The sequence below is a fragment of the Haemaphysalis longicornis genome, unplaced genomic scaffold, assembly GCF_048455015.1.
Source record: "Haemaphysalis longicornis isolate Haplotype H1 unplaced genomic scaffold, Haemaphysalis longicornis Haplotype H1 scaffold_5, whole genome shotgun sequence".
Taxonomy (NCBI): domain Eukaryota; kingdom Metazoa; phylum Arthropoda; class Arachnida; order Ixodida; family Ixodidae; genus Haemaphysalis; species Haemaphysalis longicornis.
The window spans coordinates 201,569,878-201,596,381 of NW_027526385.1; positions in this window are offsets into that span (position 1 = coordinate 201,569,878).

The following is a 26,504-nucleotide window of genomic DNA, read 5'->3' on the forward strand; positions in this document are numbered from 1 at the left end:
GGTGGGAGCTGCAAAATAGCCACGTTGAACACAAAAGGGCAAATGACTGACCCCTGATGTGTGCATTTACTGCCTAAGGGCATGGGATCTAATTCAAGGCCTTGGACCGAGCGGAATGCTGTGCGACCAGTAAGAAAGTTTGCAATGTACTGGTCGGTGCTGGGTCCCACGCGAAGTTGGTTAAGCCCGGTCAGTATGCTTTCATGAGTGATGTGGTGTATGTGGCGCCCTCTGGTGGAGCGGCCGCGCACTGCGTGCGCTTATGTTTAACTAGGTCGTAACTAGATGTCGTTGTGGTGGGACGCACGTGATGCTGGTGCTTCAATCACGTGCGTACCCTAGTGCGGTTGTGCTATGTTTATGTACAATAAATCAATCTTTCTATGGGGTTGAAGCAGCGAGGTCGCGCTCTTTCTTGCGGAGTATGCGCGGGACGCGGCGGCGCACCTTCGTTCCCGTCCCTGCCGAGGTCGCTCGCCGTCGCCCACGACACATCTTGGTCGTATCAACGCCTATGATGACTTTAGTGTCTTGCCAGGAGATAAGGAGGTTATCCAAACGTTGATTCTGAAACTGCAGCATAATGTCCGGGGCAGACAGGTTCGGGCGAAAGCACAGCATGAGGGGAGGGAACCAACCCTGATCATTCATATAGGCTTTGAGACAGGCCAGGATTACGTGTTCAAGTAACTTGCCCAGACAAGAGGTTAAGGAAATGGGTCTGAGATTGGTTATAGCCAATTCCTTGCCTCGTTTGGGTATAAGAGAGATCGTTGTTTTTCAGGAGGTGGGAAGAAGGTCCGACATCCCCACTTTGTTCATCTATTCAGCGAGCGCCTGTTCTGCGGCTCCCGTGAGGTTCCAAAGAATCTTGTTGGTGATACGTCAGGACCTATGGGTGATCGAACGTTGACACGTGTAAGGGCGGCCCTTCAGCAACCGCAATTGGGTGATCTAAGGTCTCGTTGGCGCAGCAGGTGAAATTCGGTGGAGCAACGGAGGCAGGGGACGAAACATAGAGCTCCTGAAGCTATCAAAGAAGCTCCTACTTCTAACCCGACTACTTGTGGTGGAGGGTGATCATTTCATGCTTGGTGTGCTCTCTTTTCTTCTCCGGGTTTAGCAGGCCGCGGAGAATATTCCAGGTCTACAGAACATTTATGTTGCCATTCTTGTGGTCACAAAGGGCATTTCAATGCTGGCTGGCCAAGTTTGTTGCATGCCTGCTAATGTCCTGGTTGAGCTTCGCCAGGCGGCGACGGAAGGGCGGTTGTGCTTCTGCCTCTGGAGTCCTCGCACTAGGCCCTCTTGACTTCCCGTAAGTAGAAGAGAATCAACCGAATCAAATTGAGGTTTTCCAGGGACAGTTTTCATTGCACCATCACGTTTTTCAAAAAGTTTGGGAGTCCACTCATCTAAATCTTCTAAGATGCCAGGTACGTTGGCACCACAAAGGGATCGGAAGACGTCCCGGTCAACCAGCTTGTGGGAACGGGTGCTCGGCTGTGGCGGTCAGTCCTGAACGGGGCTTTTAACCACATAGTGGTCACTTCCCAAATCATCACCACATTTTCGGCAGAGTGTGATGGTCAGATCCGGAGTGGTTTCTCTCTGGACGCTGTTGCCTTGTCGAGTGGGGTGCCGGGTGCATAATGAGGCGCATCTGATGAGAGAGGATCGTAGAGAGCACCCCACGCCCTTTGTGTGAATCATCGGGATACCCCCATTTATTGTTCGGTGCGTTGAAATCGCCCACAATGAGCAGCCGCTGGCCCTGAACCTAGGACCAGGCCTTTTGCAGAAGTAATGTGCGATTCTGCGACTGCTTGAAGGCACTATAAATGTTCAGTATGTGGAGGCATTTTTCTTTTTTCTTCTTGGGGGCAGGTAAGGCTTTGACGAAAACGTATTTCGGGCCCAAAGGGATGAGGGTTTCTAGGAATTTTGGGAGGTTACGTCGCACCAGGGTAGTCACACCTCTCCATGCTTGGGCATCTATTTTTGTGACGTAGCAGTGGAAAGCTCGATAGCCTGGTAACTTTGCAGGTACTTCTGTCTCTTGCAGGGCAATCACATTAGTGGTTGGGAGGGGTCGGTGCCGCCAATGATTAAGATGCTGATCGAGATTGTCACGCTTCGACCGCAAACCGCGACACGTGCTTGCATGGGGAGAGGTGTAGTCGGGGAGGATGACTCAGCAGAAGAGTCGCCATTATTAACTGAAACTAAGGCGCCTGGAACGTGAGTGTACTGAGTATAACGCGTATAGCCTGGGCAGCAGTTTTGGGGCGGACGGGTGCGTCTTTGGGAAGGACATTGGCTAACTGCGTGTACAGGGTGGCAACCATATTTTGGGTGGTAGCAACGGATGCTTTAATGTCTGCCAATTGACTGGCGAGCACAGCAAGGTTCCTGAAACGGGCAGGTATGCCAGCACGGAATTTTTTCTGAAGAGCCCGACGATGGGAAGCCGTTGAGTAGGTTTCAGTCGGGGTGTCCCCCGATCGACGTTGGGGGGCGGTAGGGTAGGATGAGATGAGCTCATTATATTGGGAGCAGTGAGTTGAGAGGAGCAATATAGGAAGGAGGAGTACGAATGGTCTGTTGCAATTGTTTTACGTCGTCCTGAAGCTGACGCTCTGTGCGGACTAGACTCTCAAGCAAAGTGCGAAGGTAGGCAAGTTCCGAGGTAGGAGGGGTGGGTTGGGCAAGGTCTGACAGACGAAGAAAGCAGGAGAAGGGGAAGGTTGCTTATGGTCAGGCGAGGCTACTGCTGTCCAGCTCACCTAAGACAATGGTGGCTGGTCACTGGGTGCATTCGTAATCAAAGGGGGTGGTTGGGAACAATGGTACTTCGACTTCGGCCGTGCTCGACCTTGCTGCACAGTCGGTGGGGTGGCCGGTCTGCTGTGAGACGCAGTCGAGTCACTTGGGAGCCATAAGAAGGAGCCAGTCCGATCATGGTTGCGCTCGGGGTCCCCTTAGTTGCGCTTGGGGTTTCGGCTGCGGGCGCTCCATTGCTGTCACTGTCGGTAAACGAAGGGGGTGCTGTACCTTTGCTGGCCGACTACATCTCCAGTTGGATGAGATAGGTCGCAGAGTGCACACTTGATGATACACTGGTGCTCGTCTATGGGGTTGGCCAGGCCACAGGCGACGCAGTCGCTTGTTCAGGGTATGGACACACACCGGCTCGATGGCCCAGCTTGCCACAGGGGGAGCGAACTCCGTGCTTGCTCTTATGAGTGCAGCACCGAGTGATAGTGCCCTGGTTATCGATGTAGTGAGTTACGCAGTCGCTCAAAAAAAAAGACGAGCACCGGGTTGGTCTGGCATATGCGACGAGCGTGTAAACCGGTGGGGTTGCCGCGTGGCACCTCTGCATTGTGGATGTCTGCAGTCGAGTGGTCAATCGGGATCGCGTGAATAACTCCATTGACCGTGTTTCTGGGCAAGCGCTGTATCAACGAGCGGAGAACACTTCGCATTCCAAAGTGATGAAGGTGATTCAAGTGTACTTATCTGCTTTGTCAGGGTTTGGAGAACTCAGGACAAGAAGGGTCTGCACCATGTTCAGGCTGAGGTGGTCTACCCCCGTCTCCTGAATCGCAAGACCATCAGCCAGGCGTGGGGCAATGAACAGGCTAGTCCCCGTATAGCTGTCGACGTTGAGCCCATCTCGAGGGCGGATGCAAATTTTTGTGTCGTCCTTGAAAAGTGGGGCAGAGGCAGAGATAATTAGAAGGATCAGAATGGGGTGGGGTGCATATGGAAGATATTCTCAGATAATGAATAGCAGCCTACCATTTTCGCTGAAGAAGAAAGTGTATGACAGCTGCATCTTACCGGTACTCACCTACGGGGTAGAAACTTGGAGGCTTACTAAGAGGGTTCAACTTAAATTGAGAACGACTCAGCGGGCAATGGAGCGGAAAATGATAGGTGTAACATTAAGGGACAAGAAGAGAGGGTCAGGGAGCAAACTGGTGTTAAGGACATATTAGTAGAAATTCAGAATAAGAAATGGACGTGGGCAGGGCATGTACTGCGAAGACAAGATAACCGCTGGTCATTAAGGGTGACAGAGTGGATCCCTAGAGAAGGCAAGCGCTGCAGGGGGCGGTAGAAAGTTAGATGGGCAGATGAGATCAAGAAGTTTGCGGGGATAAATTGGTCACAGTTGGCACAGGACCGAGGTAATTGGAGAATAATGGGAGAGGCCCTTGCCCTGCAGTTCGCGTAGATAGGCTGGTGATGATGATGATGATGATGATGATGAAAAGTGGGGCCGGTCGATACTTCGGTACACTTCTTTAAGGTGGCGGAGTCGCGGAACTTTTTGCGGAGAGAGGAGGCACGGCGGAAGACAATGAAGATGCCGTACCTTGGGGTGGTGCACTGGTACAGGGAAGGGTGGCTCTTCTGGGCACGGCCGAAGGCTCGGAGACCGTAGGGTAGCCATCCCGTCGAGTCGCAATTTTCGTGAGGAGAGATGGCTTTGGCTTCAACCAACTTCGAAACACCGGCCGCGCGGTTCTCCGTGGAAGAGAAGACGCTAGCCGCAGCGCCAGCTGCGCCAGCTGCGCCAGCAGCCTCAGCACCCAGCTGCTTTTCCATGCCGGTGAGCGACTCGGCATCGGCGCTCCTTCGCTTGGTCTTAGCAAGACGGCTTTGTGGTAGTCACCAAAGACGATATCTCGAAGTCCGATGGGCGCAAGCTCCACAGGTTGGTCCCAGAACGTGCCAAACACGTTCACAGCACGAACAAGTAGAGGAAAAGTGTGTTTGGCAAATAAAACAGCCACTAGGTCATGAAAAACTACGGAGCCTTGGTGAGTACCGCCTGCTCAGCTCGGCCCCCTAGCGGCGTCCACAAGTTGGTGTCTGTTTTGTGTCTAGACCTGAAGTGCAAACGTAACAATAGACACGTACTGACTGCAGCGTTTTATTGGGGAACACCTATCCAAATAGCATGTAATACCGTCAAGTCACCACCTATGACTGCCAACTTTTAATTGGCAAAGACCTATTCCAAATACTATGTAATATAGCCAAGTCACCACCTATGCAACAAACAAAGTCTGCTGCCTTCCGTAAAATTGAGCCCTTATCAAATGCAGATTGAGTGTGTCACGTGTTACTTCAAGTGCATCTTGATTGCATCCTGTTATTCCGTCTGCCAGTCGTGTTTTTTGCTTAAATTCCAACGAAGCACCCAGGTCTTGATATTTTGCAGGTGCTGCATTACCGAGACAAAGATTTACATGGTTTTTTCATGTAGCTCCTGGTGCAAGCCAATACAACATCATGCCCCAGCGTGCACTCTATTTTAGGAATTGTGGGGTAGGTATTCTGTTGTGGCCCTATTAACTGTGCATCCATGCAAATTTCAATTGCACAAATATTCAGCTTACGTAGGTTCAGTGTATAGTATGTGTAGGGGTAGCCAAAGTGAGTCGGGGGATCTACTATCTTGATTTCATTCCCACCAGTATTTTAACCACTGCCTCTGATACCACTATCACATGGCCGTTATTTGCGTAATCGTAAAAGCCACTGAAAGATTGTAGGCAAAATGCACCTAATGTAATCAAGGCCTGCCTAAACTACTGACTAAATTGGAATTCCAACCTCGCCAATTGGAGCTCGCTAATACAGTTGCAATTGAAAACTTAACATCAACAGAGTTCAAACTAAGAGAAGACTATGTTTGAATGTGATTGCGCACCAAAACGTTCTTGCTCAATTTGGATGCCTAATGATGTACAACGTATACTAAACCGAAAAAGCCGTACTACCAGTACAATTAAATACGACAACAAGACAACAGGACGAGTTTTTTAGTCGTGTGGTTTTTGAAGGTTTAGTTATGCATATCTACAACCAGTGCAGCACGCCATTCTGATGCAGCATCTATACTTCCATTGCAATGACCCTGTCCGGGATTGTGCATGTTTCCTTTTTATATCTCTATTTTTTCTAGTGTTCATAACCATTTCCCTTTATGTAGGTTTATTTAAAATACCTTATATTTGTATGGCACTCGCAACGCCCACTCAACACCACTTCGCTGTTTCAAAGGCGCTTTTCTTTTATCATTCCCCAATCTTTTTACTTGGTGTACAATATTTTCAGTTTTATAACTTTGCCTTGTTCTTGTAACCACCATTCAATCATTTCTCATTCCACCCATTAACTTAGTATGAGATATTTCAAACTGCATAACTATCGTGTTCTTGCATACTGGGCTTTCATATTTCCTTTCGGTGCCATTTTTGGCGATCTCCCTGGGGTTTGGGACCTATTTATAGTCATGCAAAGTTGTACTTTACTTATAATTATACAATATGCACCCTTTGAGCCGAGGTAGTTTGGAAACCAATATAAAGTGGTTATGTTGCAAAAGCGTAATACATAATTCTGAAGTCAATGTAAACTGTTTTAACGGAACTCTTTTGTCTTTTATTTGTACTTTGAAAGCTTTTTTTATGCCCAATTGCACTGGTTGACAGCTAGCTTGACAAAACTGTCATTTTGCATTTTTTTATTTATTCTTCTCCTTGTTTTTTGCAGAAGGTCTGTAGACCCATGCTGTGGGGTCCTATTTGATGAAATGACCCTAGTGTAGGTGCTTTAATGTCGAGGGCACTTGTGCTGATCAGTACTGGTTTGCTGTTGCTTATGGCCTCTCGTTTTCGATGCGACATTTCTTGTCTGGAGCTGTCCTTTGTGTGCTTCTGAAGGAGTCTGTGGTGAGCTTGGCACTTCACATATAAGAATTCATGCAGTATGCAGCACTTCGAAAATGGAAGCACACTACTCTCAAAATCAGGTTGCAAGTAACAGCAAACGGTGCCCCGAATAGCTAGTAAGATATATATTTGACGTAAAAGTACACACAACACGTAGGAAACCATACAATGTGGGCTGGGTGAGCTTTAAATAATCTAGAAAGAAGGTAAATATAATGAATCTAGGTTTATCTCAACAAAATTATACTAACGAACACTAGACTTGGCTATAAAACACCAATGCTTGTGTCAAAGGCAGCAGAAAGTGTAGAATATGCATGTCATTCACGTCTCGCATGCTACCACTATAATATCATTAGGCTGTACCACTAAGGTAACAACCATTGAACAGCGAGTAAAAGTGCCATGTGAGGGGCATTTCCGTTATCCTTTACGTAATTTAGATGGGTTTTTGCAGTTGTAGCGACGTTTAAAATATGTAATTTTTACCACAACAGTGCGTCTCCTGGACATCTGAAATATCGAGTGCTGACATCTTCCAGATATCTGCAAGGCGTAGGGCGGCTTGCTGTGCAGTGTAATATGAATATACCTCGAGATAGCTAAGTAGCGATTTGTCCAACATAAATTATGAATCGCTGTTCGCCTTTGCTCTCTTTGGCAGCCAGTGGCTGAAGCTGCTCTCGAGTACAACTGCGGGCAGTTCTCCCTCACTTTACAAGAGAGCCGCCTGAACCTTCTCTTCAGGCATACGCCCAGGTTTGATGACCCTACGTGCACATCGCCCCCTGTGTTTTCGGTGCAATGAGTATGCAGAATTAACTGCATCCGCACGACCTAGGACATGTAGAGCGCTATTGGTGCCACTTTTTTTGTTTATATTTGTTTATTTTTCAACTTATCTTTTGTACTCACCATTCTCGCCTTTTCTTCTCTTACTTTGGTATACTTCACTGCACATCGAACAAACCACCCGTTCCTGATCGAAGTTTCGTTTTGTCTGCCATTCTTGGGTTATTTTTCGGTGTTTTGATTTATGTTCAATGAGCAATTAGCCCAAATCATCTTAGTACTTAGGCCTACTTCTTGCCATGTTTTGGTTAACCGTCTCATATTTAGCCTTTCTGATACTTTATTTTGGAAATGTTGCCGTATACGAAAAGTAAATAATTATACTGCGACCTATAGAGCTCATATTCGGGACCTATATGGTGTACTCACAAGGACACCTATGTTAATAAAACTCGCGAACGGCATCGTGAAGAAACCTTGAACATTTTGAAAAAACTTTAAACAAAGTTTTTAATCTGTGGTCACTGGTAGTAGTTTATTCATACAAAAGTTATGTTTTCTGCAGAAAACTATAGTTACAATTTTTGCAAAAATAGACAATAGAGGTGATAGTGTGGTTTTATCATTAAAAACCGAGTATGGCCCAGCCCTCGACTACTTATACATATTTGTCAACTGTGCTTGAGGTATGTCAACTGTGCTTCCTATAAAAAGACGTTTTATAGGAATACAAATGAATGACGTAGACAGCACTATCGCAAACTATTAACTGGTTTATTTGAAGTGAAAAATATTTTTGCTTGGGCATGAAAACATTTAAAAATGGTTACAAAGTACAATGTAAATTTGGTGCGGGCGAAAAGAAAGAGCACTTTTTGATACAAACATGCGTTAAACGTCGGAATCTGTAAAATAGGTCTTCATCTCTGTTTATAGAACTGAGCTGCAGTGCAATCTGCGCTTGATGATTTTGGATTCAAGCCTGTGAATTGTGCTATGAACGGTTCCTAATGTATTCTATCTCTGGAGTGATCACAGTTCAGTCTGCTGTGCTGATATGTGAAAGGATTCCCAGATTTCGCTTGTGGTCTAGTGGTGTCATTTTGCAAGAATTGAAGTTTCCTCAAACAATGGTTTGGACGCATGTATTTCAAGTGGGTCGCCAAATTGCCTTAGGAGGCCGTTTGCTGACATTCTTAGCCCGGCTCTTTGCGCCTACAAGATGTTTCCAACATACAAAACCAACTAGGTGAGTTTCTTACCATACTGACAATAACCAAACATCCATGTCAGTTGATGTTCCCCAGAATTTGGAAATGGAGAAAGTTGTGGAACAACTTCTGTCTTTTTTATTAGGAGGAGCCTTACTTAGGTACAGACCAAAGATACGGACACTGTTAGACGTGAAAAAAACCCGAGGGCCCTTTCTTCTCCATCGGTGAAATAATATGCGAAGAATTATGTACATTGCAGTGAAGCCAAGTAATATCAGAGCTGATGAGCTATCAAAGTTTCAAATACATTGTTACATTTGCGATTTATTCAAAAATAAGAAATCCACCATATTTTTTATACCACATCTGGGTCAATCATAGAAAAGCGCATTTATTGCCCAGGTATTGTCATCTGAAAGCCGTGCATGAATTTATTTTTTTTTACTTTGCATTCCGGCTTTGTTTTAAATAGGTAGGCCATAATTTAAACTGCATTTTGACACTGCATGACGCTTGGGTCTGTTGTTGCCTAACTTTTTTATCGAGTACGATATCCACCCGTAAGTGTACATTGTTGTGCGAAATTACCAACCATCTTAATTACAAGAATTGTGGCCCTTCTATTATATCTACTGAGTAAAAAGAATAACGGGTATTCTGTTATTTTGAAGCAGAGTGGTAACTCTGGGCAAAGCATACATTGATTAGAATGTATGTTAAGCTTCCTGCTGAAATTATTTTTTTGCAGACCGTAGCTAAAGTGAGTTTCTTCGCCAGTTTCTTTCACATAAACACTCAGAAACTCACTTTGTGGCAAAATGAAAAACATGTATGGGTCGCTCACCACCGCAACAAAACCGCGGGGTTTTGGCAATTTAGCAACAAAATTATATTTTGTAATTTTGGGATGAAGCGACGTTGGTCAAAATGATACAACGTTCATATAAAATCACAAATATACAAGCATTACCATATAACACTCAGAAAAAATTTCAAGAAATTATGGTGTAATACGAGTGCGTAAGTGAAATAATGCTTATTTCTTGATCTTGCATGATCTTTGAAATGAATCAATAAGTTATATTTGCTCAGATTTCACAGTTCTGTTTATGCCCTCTGTGACCAGTGTTACTAGCAGTAGAAAGTTATCTTTGTTCTGGCTCAATCAACTCAGCGCAAAGTTGAAGTTGGAATTAATCATCATATGAGCACCCAGGAAATGTTCAGAGTGATTGGCTTGCAATAGAAACCCTGAAAACACAGTACCAAAGGTGTTCATGGTAAAACAAGAACACGGACACAAGAGGCAACCGAACAAGACAAAGTTCTCTTCGTGTTCGTTCTTTTCTAGAGTCAGTGTTTTTGTTCCTTATAAAAACCGTTGATAATGTCCTAACTGTTGGAGCAGATATAGCTGTTGATATTCCTCTACGGACCGCAGCAAGAATCGTGATGCAGGCGACGGTCCAAAAAAGACAATTTATGTGCTGGTACTTTGCTATCAACTGAATAACAAGGCCCATACTTATTTACATTTATGTTCTTAGTACATTTAAATAAAGTAGAATAATTACTGGATTAAGAGACAGATACACTGAAGAAGTAGTCTTTAAAAACCGGGCCGATACTGACTGAGCCTACCCGGCTTCTGCGTGAGCGGTTGCTGCGGTCAACCACTATCATCTGTTACATAAAGTACCTTTTTTTATTCAGTCGTTTCTTGCGGTGTCGCGATGGGGAAAAGAGCTCCCATCGATCCGTTGAATCTTCGCGCATTCTGTGTATCAGGCTAGGACAAGAAGAAAACTTTTCACCCTAATTTATTTGGTGCGAACATCTTCATGTCGTAACGAACAATTAAGTGTGTGAGTTCTCGCCGTGTTCGGCCAATGTCCTGCGCTGAATTTGAACTTTGTGAATCATTCATGGGTGCTCGGAGGCGTTCGATTACCTTCCAGGTTTCGTCGGTATGCATGTGGTTTCTTATCGCGAAGGAATGTCGCTAAGGGTGACTTTTGGTGGATGCATCAGTCATGCAACCGTTCACACCGCCTTGTGGGCTACGAAATTGCATTGTTTCTCAATATAGCGGGCAGAATTCACCCAAAGGTTTGTGGTTCGCTAATCCATGCACCTACTGCACAATGTGTCTTTCCTAAATATTGAAGGTCATAAAACACACTTTTTGGATTAACTCATTTATATACTTCCAGTTTTCTAAGAAATATCTAGAATAGCCCTGCCGTGAAGCCTTGTTGTTTTATAAAGGTATCGATACAAAGTAAATATTTATCCCAAAAGATAGTCATTATCTAGAGGTTTTTATTGAAACCAATGTGCGCGAAAAATCTAAGCAATAAAAAAAGATTTCTCTCTCGAATTTTAGTCTGGTGAACCTTACTGGCTTAGATAAGTAAATCAATGAAATTGAGGAAAGGTGCACTGTGTTCCTAAAATAAACGCACCACAAATAAAAAAGAAAACGAAAAGATGAGAACGTGAAGGGGGCTACCTAATTGTTAAAATTTTGAACATTTTGTTTGGTAATTTCCGTGAAATTAAAATTGCATAACCTAGTTCATGGAAATGGGTTATTAGTACTTCCTTCAAAACCATAGTAGAACGCATGCTTGAAAAACATGTGAAAGAAACTTCGGTTCTTTTATGCGCGAAAATAGGAGTAGGTCACAGAAATAAGGCAAAACGGACGTTCATCTTGTCACCTATATGCCAACCACGGTATGAAGTTTTAAAAGAATACTAACAATGAAAATTATATTTTTGCGGTATGTAAAGGCACAAAGAGTCAGAAAAGATATTTTGATTCACGTGCCGTAGTTCGGTATTTGATAAATTATAACAATATCTGAAACACAATCTCCTCGTCGACACGCCATTCAAGTCTACTGCAGGACGATAAGGTCTCCCATGGACGTCCATCAGCTTCTTTCACGCTCTTCCCGAGTCCATTCTTTGCCTTCGAACTTTCTAATTGTTTACATCCACAGCGATAATCGGCTTCTCCTTCTCTAACATCCATTTCTTGCCATCCCCTGTCTTATGGTAATTGTCCGTGGTTTGGCAGGTGGTGCCCTACATCGCTCGGCCAAGCCATTTCTTTTTGGTTTTTGCAGATAGACATCTTCTACACAATCCCCCACTCCAGATACCTCCTGTGTAAGACAGATTTTAGGAATATCCGGAAGAAATGTGTTTTCATGCCAGTATTTCTGCAGAAAATATCATGAGCAACAGTCTTGCTTCTTGGCTGAGTCGTTTGCATAAATTACGTTAAAGTTCTTCTTAGAAACGAAGCTTAAACTGAAGGCAGACATAACGGAGGTGCTTCAATGGCATCAGGGTTGCACAGGAGCTTACAATGGGCGGTTAACGTTGCCTTGGATCTTCGGTCATAATGAGCAGGTGGAATGTGTGCATATCAGAATGACAGATCTCCCGCCTGCACTAAATGGTTTTGATCGCATATTGCAGTACACCACAAAAAAATGTCACGATATCTCCGAAGGCACTACTAGGGTGAATGGAAATCTGTTGTCGGAAGGTTGTAAATTTATCTTCGCGCACTTTGTCGCGCCTACTAACCTTCTTCCTAATGAGATCAACATGAATAAAAAAATTTGCGCCAATCCACACTGTGAATATGGTTGGAAAGCAAAAGTGTAAACGGCTCCCACAACAATTACCCATGTGACGTCCCTTAAATTCAGTCACGTGGAACTCAAATATTGAAACCCGAGAGGCGTGGAATGCACTTAACCACACCCACTATTACTTCAAAAAGATATTCTTGGTAAGATTAAATCAATAATCATGCATGAGCGGTGGTTGGTGGAGTTGTTTTGGTGTAGCACATGAGCGGAAACGTTTTTATAAAATTAAAGGAAGCTAAAACAGTGTTAGACAATCTGACTTATCTTTTCCACCGTGAACGTAGGCGGCGAGAGCGGCGGCCAGAACGGTGGAGGAGGACGAGAACAAAGCGGAGAAGAAGCAGTAGAACGAGGAGTAGTAGGATGAGGGGTAAGTACTTCTATTCACATTTTTCAACGGTCCCCAGTGCTGCCGACTGGAGTGGTTCTTTCTTCACTGGAGCCCATATGCAGTCCGCAACGACTGTGCTCTGCCCACCAACTCAAGCTAGGTGGGCAGACAGGGGCTCGACAGAAGGATCTCCTATTTCTCTTCTTGGGTAGTTGAAAAAAGAGAGGAGGGTGCTCATGGCTTAATTCGCACACCCGGTTTATGAGGCAGAGAGTTCCTACTTCAGATCAATAAATACTTTCAGCGTCGTAGCGATGGGAGTGCATTAAGAGAAGGCGTGTCTGTGTTGGAAAAGGAGGCACATTGTATAGCGCATTGGGTAATTTGTTTTTCTCTGGAAATGTCAGGGCACGGCAGAGGTAGTGTCTGTCTCTGAAGTCGATAATGCTCGGACATGTCCCTGAACGAGAGAAGCGGGTGACTGTCCTCGTGAAGCTCCATAGGATGGGGGTAAAAGCGCTGGCTTCTTGGTGGGCGTATTCGTTGCCCTCGATAGAAGAGTAAGCGGGTGTCCAGATTAGCTGAATGAAACCGTTTGGGAAGTGGCTTTGTAGCACACGCAGTGCATGTATGGACACCGAACCCGAATGGCAATATCAGTTGGCTTCTTGGGAATGGATTACTACTTTCAGAAACCCTGGTTGATAAAGCGCCAAGGCGGTGGCTGCCTCTGCTGCTGTCATCATGACTGGGGGCTTGAGTGAGGCACGCGCAAGAAGGTTAGTTCTGGTGGTAACCACGATGATTGAGTCCTACTGCCCACGATGTTGGGAGGCGTGAGTGTAGATAATAGCGTGATCCCAACAGAGGGTGTTGTTAAGCGTTTCGCGTGCTTGTCGGTGACCCTTGTCGTGTGAGGGTTCACATTTATGAGCGAAGTGAGCATGTTTATTTCTTGTCGGCAAGAGTGCCGGAGTGCATCAAGTGGAATGATATTCTGTGCCTCCCAGCCAATCTGATGAAGGTTGAGGCGACTGACCGAAGTTCAGCTCGATCGGAGCTTCTGGGTAGAAACATGGCCCACTATCAGATCTTCCATCGTGTTGTGGAGCCCCGTGCTAAGCAGCTTCTCTGTGGATGCACTTAGCGGAAGACGAACGGCCTGCTCAACCACCTTTTAATCTGAATATAAAGCATCTTTACATCCTGATGGCCGAGAAAAAGAGGGGCGGTTAACGTAAATGAGTCTCGAGAGGACAAAAGCTTGAAATATTCGAAATGTATCGGGTTCCTTGAGGCCTCACGTCTTGGAGGCGACTCGCCTGATCATGTGTATGATTTGATTCATGCTGTGTTTCAGGCGCGGCATTCATACGTCACCCTTGGTGTTGGCCTGATATGAGAGCCCAGGATCTTCATGCTGGGGCAGGTAGTAATGGCCTGACCATCATGGAGTATTCGAATGTGTTCCATTATGTATCGTTTGGCGTGAGGCCGGGCGACAAGCAGCTGTGACTTTTTAGCTGGACACTGGAGGCCACAGGCTTTAGCACATAGGCGTATTATACGTGAGATGCCACGAATATTTGTGAGCTTCCTTTGTTCTTTTAATTCTTAGCACACATCCAAGGTGCGCAAAGGGCCGCTACACGTGCCGTTGACGGAGTGCACAGCGGTGCGTGAGGTTGAGTTCGCCTGACGCTATCACGTGGCATTCATCGGGAATTTAGGGGGTAAACCCGTAGATAACCTTGATGTGTCCACCCTCAGTCTTCCCCGTTTCCGCGTTGGCTCGTAGCTAAATCGGTAAGACAACAGGCTCCCGCTGTGTTAAACTATTAGTTACAGCTTTGATTCCTGGCGGTGCCAGTAAATTCTTTATTTCTTAGCGAAAGTTTTCATTTTGACACCAAGGATCGCGAAAGAACCCTTGGGGTGCAGACGTATAAAGCTTTGCTTTAAAAATTATGCCGATTCTAGTGCTGTTGCACGTGGGATAATCCCTGATGGTTGCACGTGTTTTAGTGGTAAGTGCGGGCTGGTACCAAAATAAACCTAAGATGAACAATGGTGGAGGAAAGATCCGGGCTCGTTTTAAATAAGAAGTCCGCCTAACTCAAGTGTGGGCTGCATGACCTTGTATCAGGCTTAGAATTGTAAAGGCAACGCGGTATATGCGTGTGAAGAAATCCCCCCCAGAAAGAATAGCGGACGAGAAAATTGTAGATTAAAATAAGGCTTTTAAGTATAACGGTGGCATGTGCATACCCTGTGAATAATGGGTTGTGTTGGGGTGGGCCGTATTTGGTGTTTTGGGAGGCGAACAAAGCTGCTGCACCGTATGAGGTTGTTTAGGGATGATAGCTAGACGTAGTATTCGCCGCGAGATCGACATGTAGGTGGCAACAGCGTCGCGCTGCTCGTGTTGATGCTCCGCTGAGCGGCCCGTAAGAATGCGCACTGTGGGCGCGCTTCATGCCTTTTTTCCACCGTATGTGCGCACAAAAGGCGCAAACAAGAGTTGTATGCTGTATTTTGGTTCGTCAGCGTTCAATTTATAGCATGGATCTGGCAGTAAGTCTTTATTACTAAGCCAAAAAAGCGACGACCCATCGGGAATCTCCGAATGGTCGTAATAGTGACAATGAGCCTGTATGGCGTGGCTCGTAGCAAGCTCGATCTTTTCAGGCTATGGTTTTTGAGCCTTCAATAAAACCATATATAGAAACAAATCAGGAAGCCTCGATCTCTAGAATTCAGTTTACAACAGCAGTTTCCATCGCTTTCGCTGGTAGCATGGCGAATTGTTGCATTTGTGGGGTTCCTTGAAATGGTAACAATAATTAACGGCCCGACATTCTAAAAGCGTACGATATTTTTTGTGTGTTTGAAAGTCAACATAAAATTGCTGAATTTTGATCAGCGCAGAGATATAAATGTAACCGCTCTCTTTTAAATGAAATTTTAGCGACTCTGAAGGAAGGTATCAAGAATAACGGTGTCGGATCACTTATTTACGGCGGCTTTCGTCCCAAATGAACTTGCGAATCAAATTGTCAACGCACGCAGTACAATCAAGAGCTCATGTTTCGCTAGGTTTTCGCAAAGTGACAAGCAGGTTTAGTGTAGGCTAACCAAGCTTCTCTTACCTCACAGTGAGCATCTGTTACGGCTGCTCTGTTGAACATTGCCGTTCCTTTTAAAATCTAACAGGTGCCGGCAACAGCGAGGTATGTTTGCATTCTTGCGTATAAGGTCGCTGACGAACCCTAACGATGGCAAATGAAGTTGCGGTGTTGCAGCTGTAGTAAAACGTTTCCTTTTTATTTCTCGTTGCGATCAGCGCAACGGGTTCCCGGTAACTACTTTGTTCTGTAAACTGAACATTGCCTTTGTCTTGGCATTTAATTCTTGAGGACTGGTCAAAAAAAGGCAAGGATAAAAGTTTTCTGCGCATTTCGTTTTGTTTTTCGGGAAGGGAGCGGGGTTTTCCAACGTTGCAAGAGCAGCGAGAAGAGAACGCGTGTAACGCGAATAGCCAAACGTTGGTAATCAGTATTACTTACAATCGAAAGTACGCTAGGCATCGTGTTCTGTAGTGGTGAAAAAGCAGTACCTAAACACGTATTTTTATAACTGAATAGCCCTACTTTGGTCCGAGATTGTCCAGGAATTGTGGCTCGCCTTTCTGAAATTGTATTGAAGGCAAGCATTGTGGAAATAATTAAAAAAACCCAGCGAGTCATGGCACACACCCCTCACGCATGTGGGCAACAACGTGCAATATATTACGCGGTTTTTCCTCGTTCTTTCAACTTAGGTCCACCTAAAGAGGTTAAGACGTCACCATATCAGGCCTTTGGTTATGCTGAGTGAGGCACATTTCTGGACAAGGTGATTCATGTCGGGATTTTTAAATGATATATATGAAAATGACTCACGAAATGCCACATGACACAACTACTCACAACTGCTGAATTTTACCGAAAAATACCCCCTAAATACTCTTGCGCATCCATAGAAACGTGTTTTAAATATTACGTAAAATTAGCAACTCATTATAAACAACAACTGTCCAAAAATGGTATTTATTTTAGAAAAGGTACGGGAAGAACGCGATAACACAGGTGCTTGCACGTGTAAAATACGTCTCCGGTAATTCCTGGGAAATAGCGTGCAGGTCGTGTGCGTGTAAATGTTTTTGTTTGTTTCTTCTTTCTATAAGGACACAGCGCAATTTCGCAAGGCCGTTGAATTTGCACGCGTATGCACAGGTCTTGTCGCTTCTTACCCGTTTCGCGTACTAAACTTTTATACTTTAAATAATCACCACGCCACCTTCAAAAAAACCAGCCTTCCCCCGCACGGGGCACCTTGAGTATTCATGGTGACGGTGTTGGCGACACCGCGGACCCCGAGCCCCCAACATAAACTGTAACCTACCGTGGTCTTCTTGATCGCCAAGTATCTTGAAGCCATAGTAGGAAAATCATATAAGTGCAAAAAACAAAGGTCTGGTGAACTCCTCATCGAAATAAATGACAAGCAGCAGTCCATGAAGCTTCTAGCTCAGACTAGACTGGCTGATCTAGACATCAGGGTCACACCCCATCGGAGCCTCAACAGCTCCCAGGGTGTGATATCCGAGACAGATCTTTTGAACGAAACGGATGCGGATCTCCTTGCCGGCTTGAAGGATCAGGGCGTCACTGCCGTGAGACGCATCACTATCCGCAGAGACGACAAGGAGATTCCCACCAAGCACATTATCTTGACTTTCGACCGCGCAGTTCTTCCACAACACATCAATACAGGTTTTATTCGTTGCTCCATCCGTCCGTACATCCCGAATCCGCGGCGCTGTTTTAAGTGCCAGCGGTTCGGGCATGGTACAACCTCTTGCCGTGGCCGAACGACGTGTGCGAAATGCGCGGCGCACGATCATCCGACTGACAACTGTCCAACCGAAACCCTCACTTGTGTGAACTGCGGCGGTCCGCATGCAGCGTACTCCCGCAAGTGCGAAAAATTTCAAATGGAAAAAAAGAAAATCAACATCAAGGTAACGGAGAACATCACCTTCCCAGAGGCGCGAAAGAGGTTCGCCTCTTTCCCCCTGGGGAGGTACGCCGACGCAGCTCGCCGGGGGGCGGAGCGGCGTCTCGTTTCCACAGGAACCCAGTTCAGCGCGTCTGACCTCGTCCCTGCCCCGCCCCCCCCCCCCCTGGGTTGCCTCTGGCAGCCCAACCCGCCATCACGCCGCTTGCTGAGGCAGCAGCGGTTGTGGTGGCAACCTCTTCCTTCGGGACCGGTGCCGCTCCCGCCTCTGTCTCCCCATCCTCCTGTGCGTTGGAGGGTACCGAGGTGATGGACACCACGGGCCCCGCACCGGTTCCCACCGCCACCGCACCGCCCGTGCCACCTCTGGCGCCCCGGACGCCCTCGGCGGCGGCGGCTCAAACGAAGGGCTCCCGAGGGGGGGCCAAGTCCGGGGGGCCCGGTCTATCGGGCACCCCTCGGACATCCGACAACGACATGGATGTCGGGCCGTTCCTGCGTGCAACGCAGCTCAAGGAACGCGTCCCGACGCAAAAGCCTCCCGACAAGCCAAAAAAGGCGAGTGTCACAGCCCCGAAAGACGACACATAAACGAACACACACACTCCAGTAGCTCTCACACTAAATAATGGGAAGAGAAAACATAATTCAATGGAACTGTAGAGGCCTTCTTAAAAATCTTGACGATGTATACGAACTACTGCATGCTAATCAGCCAAGTGTAATGTGTGTTCAGGAAACACATTTGAATTCCAAGCACACAAATTTCTTGAATAGTTACATGGTCTTTAGAATGGACAGGGACGGCTGCACACACTCTTCTGGCGGTGTGGCCATAATTGCCCGGAAATCCTTAGCCTGCCACCCTGTCACTCTGAACACTGTCCTCGAGGCTGTAGCAATCCGTACGATAATATTTAATTGGTTGATAGAGGTATGCTCCAGTTACATTCCTCCTGATTTTGCACTTCTGAGCTCTGATTTCGAGACGTTGGTTGACCACCTGCCCGAACCATACATACTAACAGGCGACCTTAATGCGCACAACTCTCTTTGGGGCTCCTCCAGAACGGGTGCCCGCGGTCGTCTGATAGAGAAGTTTCTTACATCCTCCGGAGCATGCCTTTTCAACAAAAAAACAGCCTACATACCATAACTTAGAACACAATACATACTCGCATCTTGACTTGGCGAGTGGTTCCGCAGTTCTCTTTCCATGTCTTGAGTGGGGTGTGGGAACAGACCCATATGGTAGTGACCATTTCCAGACTTCCCTAACGTACATAGGTAAAGGCCCATGCAGTCCATCTTCCCATAACAGGTTTAATGAATCAAAAGCAAACTGGAGCACATTCACAGAAACATCTAAACTACACCACACAACCATAAAACACCTACACGTGGAGGAAGCAGCCCAACTCGTCACGGCACACATACTCGACGCCGCCGAAAAGTCTATGCCCCGGGCCTCCAGTGCATCCCGCAACCCAAGGAGGCCCTGGTGGAACGAGGACTGTAGGCGGGCGCGAGAGGGCCAGAACAAGGCGTGGGGTATCCTTCGTCGGTACCCCACTTCGGGAAACCTCCTTTTGTTCAAACGGGCCAAGGCATTAGGAAAACGTGTGCGCTGTGGTGCAAAACGAGAGAGTTGGCGTACATTCATAACATCAATAAACTCCTACACAGACATACGGAAAGTATGGACACGAATACGCAAACTCAAGGGACAACAAACACACAGCCTGCCTCTGGTCAGCACTACAGGGGACACACTCGAAGACCAGGCTGACACACTCGCACAACACTTCCAACACGTTTCTAGTTCAGCACACTACACAAACACTTTCATAAAACACAAACAAACTGCCGAAAAGAAGCCTATACTAGATAACAATAGGTCAACATCTTCTTATAACTCAGAGTTTTTACTGCATGAGCTGAGGGCTGCTTTGAGCACGTGTAAACCCTCAGCTCCAGGCCCAGACAACATCACATACACAATAATACAACACCTGCACGCAGACACTCTTCTAACACTCTTACACCTATATAACAAGATTTGGCTTTCGGGGCACATTCCAAACTCTTGGAAGGAGGCTATAGTTGTAGCTTTTCTGAAGGATGGAAATGACCCGTCGTCCCCCTCAAGTTACCGTCCTATTGCCCTGACGAGCTGCCTGTGCAAGCTCTTCGAGAAGATGATAAATCGCAGGCTCGTGTACTTCCTTGAGTACAACGGTCTTCTCGAGAGCTGCCACGCAGGCTTCAGGGCAGGGCGATCCACGAATGATCAACTTGTAGCTCTTGAATCGTATATTAAGGATGCCTGCGTGCATAAACAGTATTGCGTAACTGTGTTTTTCGACCTCGAGAAGGCCTACGACACCGCTTGGCGCTACGGGATCCTCAGTGACCTGAAGTCATTCGGTGTCTCGGGTAACGTGTTAAACAGTCTTGTCAGTTACCTGTCAGAAAGAACGTTTCGAGTGAGAGTCGGTGGTGCATTCTCAAGGGTTCACGTACAAGAAAATGGCGTGCCACAAGGTGGTATGTTAAGCTGCACTCTCTTCATAGTAAAAATGAAATCTCATGGTAAGGCACTGCCACCCACAATCTCTTATTCCATGTATGTAGATGACGTCCAGATATCCTATATATCCTGTAATATGTCAATCTGCGAACGTCAAGTCCAGCTTGGAGTCAAGAAACTTGCCAGCTGGGTACAACAAGAATGGGTTTAAATTGACTCCTGCAAAAAGCTCCTGCGTGTTGTTCTCCAGAAAGCGCGGGGTCCATCCGGACCCAGACATTACTCTTAATGGCGTGTCGCTTCCTGTGAATAAGGAGCACAAGTTCTTAGGTGTGGTGTTTGATCACAAACTCACACTCATTCCCCACATCAGGGAACTTAAAAATAAATGTCTCAAAACAATGAATATACTTAAGGTTCTTTCCCACCAATCCTATGGTTCCGACAAAGAACTCTTGCTTCGCTTGTATACTTCTTTGGTTGGGTCTCGTTTGGACTATGGCAGTGTGGTGTATGGGTCGGCGACTAAGACAGCCTTGCGAAGTCTTGACCCAGTTCTACACCTGGGCCTTCGTCTTTCGTCGTGTGCTTTCCGCACTAGCCCTGCTGAGAGTCTTTATGTTGAGTGTAATAAGTGGAGCCTTGAGAACCAACGAACATACATGGACTTGCTTTATGCTTTTAAAATTTTATCGCTGAATAACCATCCTTTTTATCCTGTCTTTAACGACACATCCACATCTCTGCTCTTTGTAAATCGCCCATCCGTTCCTCTGCCCTTTTCACTTCGAGTGAAAGAGCGACCCTCGGATCTGAGCGCTTCGTTTTTAGACGTGTACGGGTCATCCTTTTCAAACAGTTTACCGCCTTGGCAAGTTCGTCCTGTGTCGTGCGACCTTTCTTTTGTGAAACTTGACAAAAATCGGGTACCGCGAGCTGCAAGACTGCAGCACTTTCTGTCTCTGCAGTTTAAATACCCACTTGCAGAATTTTACAGTGACGCGTGTAAAACCTCCACCATGGTCTCCTGCGCTGCTCATGGTACGGATTTGAGTGGAGCCAGAACCATGAGCGTCCACACAACAATTTTCTCAGCAGAAGCGTATGGAATTTTACTGATTGTACGACACATACTTGAAAATCATATTCCAAAGTCTATCATCTACACAGATTCCTTGAGTGTTGTTCGCGCACTGTCATCGCATACACCCCCCAAAACCACATAGTTAATATTGTATTTAACACTATCATGTCTGTGTATGCGCGGAAGCATCAGCTGCTCCTCTGCTGGGTCCCAGGACACGCTGGGATCGCTGGAAACGAGTTGGCAGACGAGAGGGCAGCTGGTGCTGCACTCAGGAACACTGTAGACATAACAACCGTACCATATACAGACCTCAACCCACACATAAGACAACACTTGCGTAGAACATGGAAACACACTGGAGTGAACAGACAGACAACAAGTTACACGCTATAAAACCACGCTTGGCACCGTACACCACTGACACACGCAACAGACACACGGAAGTCGCCTTGGGTAGGCTGCATATAGGGCACACCCATGCGACGCACTCATATCTGCTGACGGGATCTTCTAGACCCCAGTGCAGCAGGTGCAAAGAGGCCCTATCCGTAGTGCACATACTAATCACATGCAAGGCACTTCACACAACACGACACAAACACTTCAGAGAACTCTACAGACAACATATTCCCCTACATCCATCGTTTTTCCTAGGTGATGATGCCATTGTTTCCGTGAGACGTGTGTTTGAGTATTTTTCCGACGTCAAATTTTTAAACCTCATTTCCTATCACGCATCATGAAATCCGGCCCTATACACCAGCCATGCTCATTGTCGTGTTGTGATTTTACTATTGTTTTTGCTGATTTTATTTAGTGTTTACGGTTTCACCCCTATCATCGACTATTGTTTTGGCGCTCTTTGCCCCAGTTGGCCTTGCGCCATAAACATACAACGATCATCATCATCATCAAAAAGCAGCCTTTTACGTTCCCGAAACGGCAGATGGCTGCACTCAACAATAAGAAAAGTGCAATGTGTGGAAGCAATGTTTATAACCCGTTTCATAGTCAAGCTGTGACCACGGCGAAGATATTTCGTGGAATTAAACCAGCGCATTACCCACAACGGCGGCTGATTGTTGCATTTCTTGAGGAAATGCGCAAGCAGAGGAAACTATGTCATCGCTTAGTGTCAAACTAGTACACATATTAGTTGTTGGGTCGTATGCAGCACGCGTCTTGCACCGCGCGCAACGTGAACAAGCAGACGACGTGAGAGCGCCATCCTCACTAGGAGCGGTTCGTTCCGCCGCCGCCAGAGGCCGACAGTGTTCGCGCTCGTGGCGAATAAGAAAATTGCTGGAGCATCCAGGAGATATCGCTGTAGAAATCCAAATAATCAATTTTAAGTTGATTTACAGGTGCGAAATAGTTTGACAACGCTGAAACATCACTCCGGAAAAGTACGAAACAAAGCAAAAGTTACAGTTGTTTATAAAAAGGTGAAAAACTAAAATGTAAAAAAAATGTCCATTGTCTGCTGCAAGAGTGTTGCGAAACGGCTCTAAAAAAGTATTTTATTGCGCCTAAACCCCCCTTATCTATCCGCTTCAACTTTATAAACACTCGCGCACAACAATTTATGTAGAAGAAATGTACAGACCCCGGTATACTGCTCCAGGCGCACTTCATTCTCTAGAATTTCAAAGGTGGAATATTTCACTTTGGCGATTTCTAGAAATAAGAATGATCTTTACCTTACTACTCATTAATGTCTGCTGGAAAAAATACAGCATCATGGCAAACTGGTATTGCGCACAGACAAAATATTTGAATATACTACTGTGCACTCCCTTTGTTGTAATCAAAACGAAGAATTCAAGAACACATTAAACACATTACAACTGTTCTTCCGGAGAAAAGCCCAATCAACAAGTATTTTTTTAAATTTTTAACAATGATGCAGTCCGCATTGACGAAACTTTTCCTCACGTTATCTGTGCTGATGATACCAGTTTATTAGTTTCTGGAAAAGTTTACGTTTATTTTAGCAATACAGCGTATAGTGTAATGACTGAAAATACAGCATGGGTCAAAATACACGCTTTATTCAAAACACAAAGAAAACACAAGCTGTTTTCTTAACCCCCGCCAAAGAAACGTGGAAATTCCGGGAAATACTTCTGGAAATGTCAAGTATAAACTACAAAATATTCCATATGTGTCACTGATGATTCCTTGCATAATAAGACAACAGATGATCACGTAAACTGTAACTGTATGACACTACCCATATACTTTGGGTAATATACTGCTATGTCACTGATTTCTTTTGCTTTTATAAGGGCCATATTTTGTTCGATCAAAAACGAAAACAATAAACAATTTCCGGTTCGCCGTCTTCTTAAAATACGCCGGTCCTGTAAAGGCCGCATACACAAACTCATTGCTGTAGACCAAATAATGATTACCGAATTCAGGTGACATGATTGTATCGCTATTCAATCTGGCGCAAACAATACATCGGCCAGAACGAAACACCCTTCCGATTGAGGTTTATTACCACTCTCATGCAAAAACCTGCCCTTCATTGCCTCTCTGAAGACACCAGAACACTCCTGGTCATTCTTGTGCGGCTGAAGCCCACAATTCTTGAATCTAGTTTTAAATCCCATCACGAACTCGAGGTCCGACAATAGCATTTTATATACAAACTTAGGTCGGCGTCGTTTGGCATCAAGGAACGGTATGGCAAAAATATATGTATTTCCTTCGACTGAAACTTTTTGATTCTTGATAATACGGTCGCGGGAGAAAGGCTGCGGTACCATAGCAAGCATTGATACCTTTTACGTTTTAGTCTATTCACACAGGCGGGCTTGTGCGAATATTTGCGTCTCTCCTTCCTTTTTTCTTGCTTTTTTCTAAAATTCTTGTTTGGTTGGTTTCTTGGTTTCGTCTAGCTTTATTGTTTTTTGGGGGTTTGATTACCTTCCCTTGTTTCCTAATGTCAGAATCAAGGGTCATCGATTTATTACGTAAAAGAAACAATACATTTCAATTATTGCGATATCATGCCCTTAGGCGTAAGTTCTAAAGATAAAATTGGCACCCGTTTCCCGGAGGAAGTCCAGAAGGCAGGGATGGTGGGGCCCGCACAGCCATCGCATGGAAATCGGGAGTCTCTCAAGTTGCAGGCCTGTGCCGTGAAGGTGTCAGGATCTCGCTGCACTGAGACAAGGGCACGTCCATAGCAGGTGATTGGTGTCGGGGTCTTCGGCAAGAGCCGTACAGAAGGGGCAGTGGTTGGAAAACGTGCACGATATCTTCGTGGCCACGCACTAGTCACCGCAGGAGGGAGGGCCACCCCAGCTTGAAGCCTACGCAGCTGGACCTCCTCGCAGCGAGCGATCTCAAGGTCTGTTCTACATGGTTCGATCAGAACGCGTATGGCGCGACGAAGATCTTCCTTTATTTCTAGAAATTGTTCATGTTGATCAGTTGTAAGCAAGGACTGTGGTAGTGGAACCGACGTAAGGTGACACAAATTATCCACGAAATATGAGCGGTCGTGGTATGACGCCGGACGTAGGACAGTCGGAGAGCGCACGGGTACGTGCCCAGGAGTTTATGGATATCTTATGATACAGATAAATTGGAGGCTACACGGTGCAAATCGCGTACGGCGGCCATTGAGCGGGTGTAAATTTTTTCAGTAAACCGAAAGGGGCTTGAAGAAGTGCCGGTAGTATCGCTTGCTGCCTGTCCGGCACAGCTGTAAGCTGCAGAAGCATACAAGGCCAGGCGCAGAATGTTTCATAAGCGCAGTTGTGATTCGCTTCTGTATGAAAAGGATATTCTATCGCCGAAGTTAAGACACGTTTGGGCCCAGGCATCCACAAATTCGTCTACCACCTGGGGCTGGTTCAGAGCCGCTAGGATAGGTACGCCCGCGGATTCCGCGCCTGCATTTCCGGTTAACCGACTGTGGAGTGAATGAGCGCTCCGAAGTCTGTCACTTGATGGTACAGCAGGGCCTGCCTAGTTAGTGAGTTGGCTCATAAGGCGGTTAGAGAACGGCCCCGTGTTGATCGCCAACGCCGCTGCTTCCGCAGCAAAAAGAAGTTTCTGCTAGCGGACGGACTTGCGCTAATGTACAACCTCATCCACGGTTTTAAGTTGAGCTTCTGCCTAAAGGGGTAATATAGGCGCTATTTGAAGGAGGCAGGTGATCGTTCGCCTTGCAGCTGTATTAATGGGTTCAAGTAGGGCCCGCTCCGCTTGGGCCATATGCTGGAATTGAACTTGCTAGACACGTGGAGGCTGAAGTATTAACGTAACGAAGAGTCGGGCCGTTTTGAAGCACGATCCAACAGACTTCTGTGAAATGCGTAGGATAATGTGTAGCATTTCTCCTGCTTGAGGGGGTCATATTTAAGCCACAATGCTGCAGCTGACGCTTATGAGGAACTCACCAATTGGAGCACGCCAAGAGAGCTGGCAGTGCGCACAGACTGGCCGGAGAGTTGTCGCGCGATCGGTAACATCTCAAGTATGCAACAGCCTCAAGCATTGGTCCAGGACAGAATGGCGGTCCGTGGCCATTTGCAGCCAGAAGCTCGGCCATGGTGAAAGCCGATTGCATTCCTCGGACCCGTCATCAGGAGGAAAGAAAACGATGTGGCGCGGTAGAGGAGACGTGACGGGTTGCTCGCAGGAATGTTTTCAAATGCAGTGTACAAGGCGCGAACCACATCGAAGGCAATTTGTTTGGGCTTCTTGCTTGATGCCAGGCTCGCACTGGATACTGCATCCGGAGTGCGGCCACTTGTTTGTATAGCTTGAAACGTGCGCTACATAGATAATGCGGTAGGCGAAAGGTATAGCAGCTCACACAATCGAAACCGTCGTGGCCATAAAAGATTTGTCATGTGGTCTGGCCGCAGCGGTGAAACGTTGCAAACGCATTCGAGCTCGCTCACACGTGGGATATCGCAAGCAGCCACTTCAGCCTTTTTGCGCTTGGCGCACAGCTGCAAAAGTCGGAGGTAAAACTTTGGCCGGAACTCCTGAACCTGCGTACTCCGGCTGGCACTGCTCAGAACTTCCTTAATAACGGTGGTTAG